The sequence below is a fragment of the Pygoscelis adeliae genome, unplaced genomic scaffold, assembly GCF_000699105.1.
Source record: "Pygoscelis adeliae isolate BGI_AS28 unplaced genomic scaffold, ASM69910v1 Scaffold13, whole genome shotgun sequence".
Taxonomy (NCBI): domain Eukaryota; kingdom Metazoa; phylum Chordata; class Aves; order Sphenisciformes; family Spheniscidae; genus Pygoscelis; species Pygoscelis adeliae.
This window is the reverse complement of record NW_008824499.1, coordinates 4016979-4024464: the sequence shown is the minus strand read 5'-3', so window position 1 is coordinate 4024464 and position 7486 is coordinate 4016979.

The following is a 7486-nucleotide window of genomic DNA, read 5'->3' as shown; positions in this document are numbered from 1 at the left end:
ATCTTCACCCTGGAATAGGTTAAGAAGCAATCTCAAGTGTAATCTGACAAGCCAAGTAGAGTTTCAAGCAGGAAGGATTTGCAGGATCGGGCCTGTAAAGTACTCCCAGAGAGTTAAAATTTTCCCCAAACTTGCCAGTTGGGTTCTAAAGAGTCCTCAAACCTGTTGGCCCAGATGAGATCTTTTGGACCTGGTAACTTGAAAACTCTAGTCATTATTTTACTTTTTCTGTAAGAAATGCATTCCTCATGTTGCCTCCCTCAAATCCTCCAACTACCAGATACTATACTGTGCTAATCTCAGCATGAGATATCAGACATCAGCACTAGACAAATACTCTACGCTTTTCTTCTGTAGTCTGTGTGATGTTCAGGGACAGCAGAAAGCTGGATTTTGAAGGTAAAGAAGTAAAACAGAAGAGCATGTAACTGTCAGAGCTATTTTTCCCACATCTCTGGAAATCATTCCAATTAAATAAAAGGCTTTGGATCTGCCAATTCACATTTGCCTGGGGAGATGCATATCAAAATCTGGGATACTCCCTCTTGTCCTTCTTTCACTGTGAGAGTCCGTACGAACAGGACCTGCCGCTGTGCCAGACCCCAGTATTGCTTAGTGTCCAGGAAAGCAGCTGCTGCGCAGCCCCACCATCACAGAGCACCTGAAACGCAGGAGTCATCAGGAGCCCAAAAATTCAGAGAAGTCCATCGTCATCTGCATTATTAATCTAACCTGGATTTTACAGTTAGTACGACAGGACCATATAGCTGACAGAATCACGCAGCTCAGCTAACAGGAAAGGCTGGAATGATTTCAGCCTCAAAAAGGCAGGCAACCAAACTGACAAGTTGATTAAAATAAACAATCCACACTTCCCACTACAGCCCCACTCACCACTGTGCTTAACAGTGGCTATATCTTTCATATTAAGGATATTTGATATTTCATATCCTTAATTTAAAAGTCAGCTCAACATTGCTCACTAGCAAAAAAGGCCCTGTTCTCCAAACCACCAAAATATTCTCATATGCTCTTATCCAGAGTTTTATATATACATCGGTCACTCGAGCAATCCGCTCGTTCTCTAATCTACTCTTGTACCACCAGTAGTTCACTCTTCTACGCATTATCTTCCTTGCCACTGGAGCTTTTCTCAGGTTAAATGGCACCAGGGAAAGGAGGAAGGTTCTACACCGTATCACTGAAATTACAACGGTAACAACGGGACTGTTAGTGCTGGCACTCAAATAGCATTTGTAATCACATCGCCCTGCTTCGCTGGCTTCACTGTTCTGTCTCTGTCCCCTGGTAGTACTGGTGGAGCTACAACAGCTCGAGGGCTAACTCGGGACAGGAATCCAAATCTTCAATCTTCTCTGCACGTGGTTCTGGACCTTCCCACACGTTAACACTCTCCAACAGTTACACTGTTTTTCCAGCCCTTTTTATTTTCACAACATCTTTGAACGAGATCTGTGAAATGCTGAATCTTTAACAGATTTTTCTTTTGCTCCTAAGTGTTCATTAGTTACATACATATGAACACGCTGAAAAGAGAACAGTTTTAAACATCTGACAAATTCCAACCCCTTCTCAATTTCTCAACTGTTTGTTACACTGTAAATCTTAGTTTAACCGTTTCCTCAAAGTTAAAAGGAAGATAATATTTAAAGTGAAGAACAAAAACCAACATAAATACAGTTTTATTAAACTTCACGTGGCTTTTAGTCCTGTCCTTATTAACTACACTTCAGCTTTGTTAATTATTATTTACAAGTGCAATTCAAGCAAATTTAAAACGAGAGCTTTAAATTAGGTCTTGCTCCAGTGTCATTTCAGGTTTACATTCAGTTATGAGAGCAGATCATACCCAAGAATATCTAACTGCACCTCTGTTCCAGCCCGCCCCAGCCTCCGAGTCTGCTAAACGAGGAAACCACAACGTGCTCTCCCTTTTGTCCACTGTGGGAGGGGAAAGAAAATCCCAGCACAAAGAAACCCAGCGTGGTAATTTTAAGAGGTTTAACTTTTCAGCTCATGGACCAGCTATGGATGAATGCCAGACAGCTCCTCTTCCAGACAAGAGAATTCAGCAGAGCTGAAGGTTTCCGCAGGGGAAATCGTATCATCTCATAATCCTAGCATGCTTGCACTGCCCTGCTTCCCATAACAGCAGAGGCTTTTGCAGTCACCTGAAAGGCAGCACTGCCCTGTTGCACACAGAAAACACTACCACTGGACAGGGACTGAGCCCACAGAGCTTCAGATATCTGCTCTAAACCAGGCATCATCTTCCTCTACAGTCAATGAAGAAAGGCAAACACTTCCAAAGGGACAATTCACCAATCTAAAGTGCTCTTTGGAAGCACCCATCTTTCTTGCCCTCTCTCCCCTTCATAACCAGAGTCAGGCTTAAAACCAAACTGTGGCCTCTTCTGTATTCTTCTTCCTCTTTTTCACAAGGATAGAGATGATTTACCATTTCACTAGGAGTCCTCTGATTTATTGCTCGTTCTGTGGAGCCTGCAGTCCAACTACTCACTTCTCTTTGCCCTGACTGGCCTTCCATATCAGATCCAAAACCACACTGAGACGTCCAGTTCCTGCATATGCACTAACATTCCCCTGGAAATCAGTGGGAATTCAGAGACCCTAGAAGCAGCTATGCATCCAAACAGTGTCTATATCTGGTCCCACAACATCGTTGGTGAACACCAACGTGGGGGCAACAGCAGGGGCAGAATTTCCCAGGTACTGCAGCTAACTGGAAAATACACTTCTGGCATTTAACCTTGTTTAGTACCCAAATGCACAGTCATAACTTCATAATAATCAGTATTTTCCCTTATCACCTCCACCAGACTTACAGCATCTCTGCCCAACCTTCCTGAAATAAGGAAACACCTGGCTGACACAAAGTCCAGAGGGGTGCTTTATCATGTCTCCTTGCCCATACTTGCCAAAGCTTGTCTACATCTACACCCTCACAAAATTTGTGGATGGTACCAAACCGGGAAGTGCAGGGGACACACCAGAACGAGGAGCCGCCGTTCAGAAATATTCTAATAGGCTGGAAGATCTGTCCACCAGGAGTTGCATGAGGTTTAACAAAGGTAAAGGTACATGAAGCTTAGAAGAAAATAAGCCCTTTTCTTCTCTGTGTTGATTGCATGAGACAATACTGCAAAGTGTTTAGTTTCCCAACGTCCAGCATGTATTTCTTAGAGTGTAGCTTCAATTACTCTATTCCATCCTATAACGAGAAAATCACTATTCTCATTGCACGAGCCCTTCATCATCCACTTCCACTGATCCAGTCTGCACAAGGAGTCTCACTGAATTCAGAGGAGGTGAAAATGTGGTGTGAAAAAAATAAATGAACAAGCCTGAACAGGAGGGAGTCACAACCTCTCCCATCTCACTCGAGAAGGACAATCCACTTTGAGACAGGCCAAAAAGCAGCCCTGAACCCAAAGTCAGAGGTTCCAGATTTCACAATGAAAAAGAGAAGTTCCTTAGAGTTAAACCTCTGCCTCTAAATGCATCCCAGTGATTTTCAGCTTTCAGATAAAGTTCCTGAACAGACAAGATTTCTCAAGTTCATTTCTAAGTCAAATCTAATGCTCATTTTATCATGCACCCATGACCCTCTTAAAACTAACTGCTTCAAAAGTTTAGGTACAAGAAATAAGAAAGCCTACAGCAGTTATAAGGTACTGACACTGCAGTCCAACAGACTGCATAGCAGTCCAGCACTTCAGCACGTGAAAGTGACTCTAGCGTGAAAAAAAAGAGGTAAAAAATTAATACATCAAACGAAGTATTTGGGAATCCCACGTTTTGCAGACAGCTTGAGACAGCATTCTGCAACATACTGCTGGCGAAGAAGTCTCCCCAAAGGGCACAGGACCCTGCCTATCTCTCTTATCTTGGGTCTGCAGGACAGGCAAGCCCTGCTGGTACTCAGAAAAAGCATCGTTCCAGTCAATCACAGTACAAATATATGGTGCTGAAAGGGCCTCCTCTCCTGTGCTCTCCAGGCTTCAATCGAGAAAAGCTCTGCAGATGGTAATACTGCTCTGCCAAACTTTGCTAGAGAGGGTAAGGGCAGCACACAGAGAGCAACAGTCAAAACATAACTGTGAAATTGCACCTGAAAGCAATGGATGAGTAGTTCTGAGATGTATCGAGCAAACTGGAATTTCCTTGCTGGAGGGAGACCCAACATATGTCATCTAGGAACTGATCTCAGACTTAGAAGGAAAGACCTTAGTCCACTACACAGCTCAACTCAAGGTAACACACACTGTGGCCTTACAAAGCTGGAACTTCCCAAAAGAGAGGCAGTTTCCTGTACTGCCTACTGTCTTCCAGTGTTGGTCAGACGAGTTGCAGAACTTTGCTCCTGCCTGTGTCTCCCCAGCACCAGGGAAGGACAGTTCAGTCCTGCGGCGTGGTCAGAATCCAAGTGTTCACACAACTGCATTCCCCAGACGGGATACAGTCCTGCCAAGTTGAAGTGCTTTTCAGGAACATAGTACCTCTTGTCTACGCTGCAATTCCCAGGTTGTCAAGAGGGACAGGAGGGCTGGAGTATCCTCACATGCAGTACTTTAACTGTGCAGATGAGACCTGAGGCACATGAGTCCTAAACGTGCTATGGCCTGATGTAGCTACGAGAATGTGGCCACCCTTCTCGAGGCAATTGCAAGCTGTAGCAGGAAACTACAACAGACCACATACTGGTTAACAGCAGCATCTGCAAGCAGAGTTTAAAAAACAAAACACAGCCTTTAGATGCCACACTGGGAATCCGATATCATTACCAGGAAGCAATTGCTTAGTCGGGTTGTAGCTCAGTTTTCATGCCACTGTGCCAGGGATTTTGTTTTTATTAGAACTCCCCTTGCCCTGATCATTTTATATCACTTTTTGTGTGATTTATGGCATGGTTGAGGAATACGATTACAACAAAGTCTGAGCCAGCTGGAGATCAGGATACAGTATTATTACCAACTCTACTTCTTAGCAACCAGCTTTTCTGAATGAGATGTCCTGATCATCCAGTTCAAGACCAATGAGCACTCCCACACTGGAGTTCCCGGGAAATCTCCCACTGCAGCGTTAGCACTGCTCAGGAGACAAATGCCAGGATAAACAGGCTCCAAGGTTTCCACTACCAAGGTCTTTCTTCTAGCCCAGCATGCAGGCCTTGTCCATATCCCCATCTGTGAAGCTGTGCTGCTGATGAGGGCAAAGCCTTATTCTTTCTGCAACAAACAGGGCTTAAGGAAACAACTGGAAAATTCAAAACCTGCTGTAGTGCTGGTCTTGGTATTTTAAATTTCTAGACTAGGAGGCAAAAAATTTGGGCTCTAGAGTCACCCGATTTCAGTTCCACTCATGGCAGATTCAAGACTTCCTAGATAATTTGAGGAAAACTCTTAATGCCTCTGATCCCAGAAAACATCTTACCACTAAATTACATAGCTTTCACTACAGGTATGCCGATTTAGCATGGCCACTGCAAAAGGCTGCATAAACACTGAAAGCAGGCTAAAATCTGATATGTTTCATGTTTAAGAATAGACTTCAGAAGCCAAAAGGTCCATTTGGCTAGAATAAGAAGGTCTATCTACATGGTGATGTGGATCAATTTAATGAAACCACTTCAAAAGTTAATGAGGTTCATCTTAAGTTTAGGTTCATCCTAAAGACACTTCAGTTTTCTGTTCTCTAGTTTTCAGTCACAAGGGTGTTATAAACCTTAACTCACCCATACGTAGCACGCGTCTGCTTTGACCCCTTTTCCCATTCCTGGTGATTATCTGAATGAAGAGTAAATGAACAGATTCCTCCGATAGGAAAGGAGTACCCCAACATGCAGAAAAACATCTCTCTCAACACATCTGCCCGCACCACCCTCAGCACTCCCAGGACCAGATCCATAGGCAAAGGCGAGCCCAGCTTTACCATCACTGCCTCTTACACACGTGGCAGTATTGGCTTTGGTCCCCAAGAGGTGCCACAAACGAGCAGCTTTGACACCGACTGCTTTTTGAACCCAAGTTCATCTAGCTCAGTGATGTCAATTTAGTCGTTGCTTAGAATTCATATGGTACAAACAGATATTGCAATATTGCGGTTCATATTTGCAGAGTAATGAACAAAGACTAACTAGTCTTGTTTCTTTTCCAACTTTTCTACTGGGAATATCGCCAATCTTTTTCACTCCCCCTCCTCCATTCCCTGATCTCGGGCAGTTAATACCGTGCCTACAACTACATTCCTCTTTTTAAAAAGGTTCCTTCTCTGCCTGTTTGTGCTTTTCAGCTCTGCTGGAGTAGGTAGCTTTGGAAGCCCAGCACTTCATGAAAGGGATTAACAAAATGTACCTAGTGACAAAAGCATAGAGCCGTTAGTGATGTAAAGCTTGAACTAAAGAGATCAGTTTTAAACTCTGAGAAAGCCCGCAGTGGTATACAGCTCAATTTACAGTGCCACTCAAATACGTAGCATCTCAGAATCACTGGGGGTTTTTTGTTTTGTTTTGTTTTTAAACCTGAGGCACAGTGCCCTCAAATGGTTCAGGAATGAAGGCCCAAGCCCCAAGTGCAGTGTACATGAAGTGCTTCTTATGACAAAGTTTAAGATGAAACCTCCATCAACAGGTCTGTACCAAGAAGTTAAGCACACATCCCAGGACTATGTACTGGGAGTCCATGCTTAATGCCCCGGCGCCTTTCTGAAGCACTTTCAAGTTATCAACAATAATTACAAACTAGCCATCGTCTTAAGCATCTAAATCTTCACCACTGAGAAACACAAAGGCTGTTCCACACAAGATCACCTCTTCTTATCAGGTGGAACCACCTGAAAACGCTACAACCTCAGGTAGAGAAATCCTGACACCTGAGGTGGGAAAAGCATCCCCAAGGGGGATGGTTCCTTCAACCATGCCAGAGGCATCCCTACACCACAGCTCCCACGAAACGCCCTCACACACCAACACCGATGGCACCAGCTGGGTGGAAAGGGCCAGCTGAAGACCTGAGGAGCCCGCTGTCCCAGGCTGTATTGCTGAGGCCATGCACAGCTGCTGGAGGAGGGAGCCAGGCAGGCAGGTGATCAAGTCCCCACAGTGGGACCCAACCACCAGCCAAATGGCACAGGTATAGTGACAAGAGGAGGGTCCACCAGCCAGGACAGTCCTCTACAGCATCCTCAGGCCCCGTCACCCATCCACAGCAGACATGCTGCAGCTGAGGCCCTCAGCCCCTCAGGCATGGCTGAGGCTGGGGCAGCTCCCACAGCAGAGAGTCGGGATGGACGGAAAACCCACACGGGGGACAGCGGCGACGCTTGCCAGGGCCGGGAGACGAGGGGACAGGCAGGGCAGCACGGGAGCAGGCAGGGAGGTGCCCTGCGCTGAGGCGAGGCGCAGGCATGGCCCGACGGCCGCTCCTTGCCTCCACGGGGCAGGGCG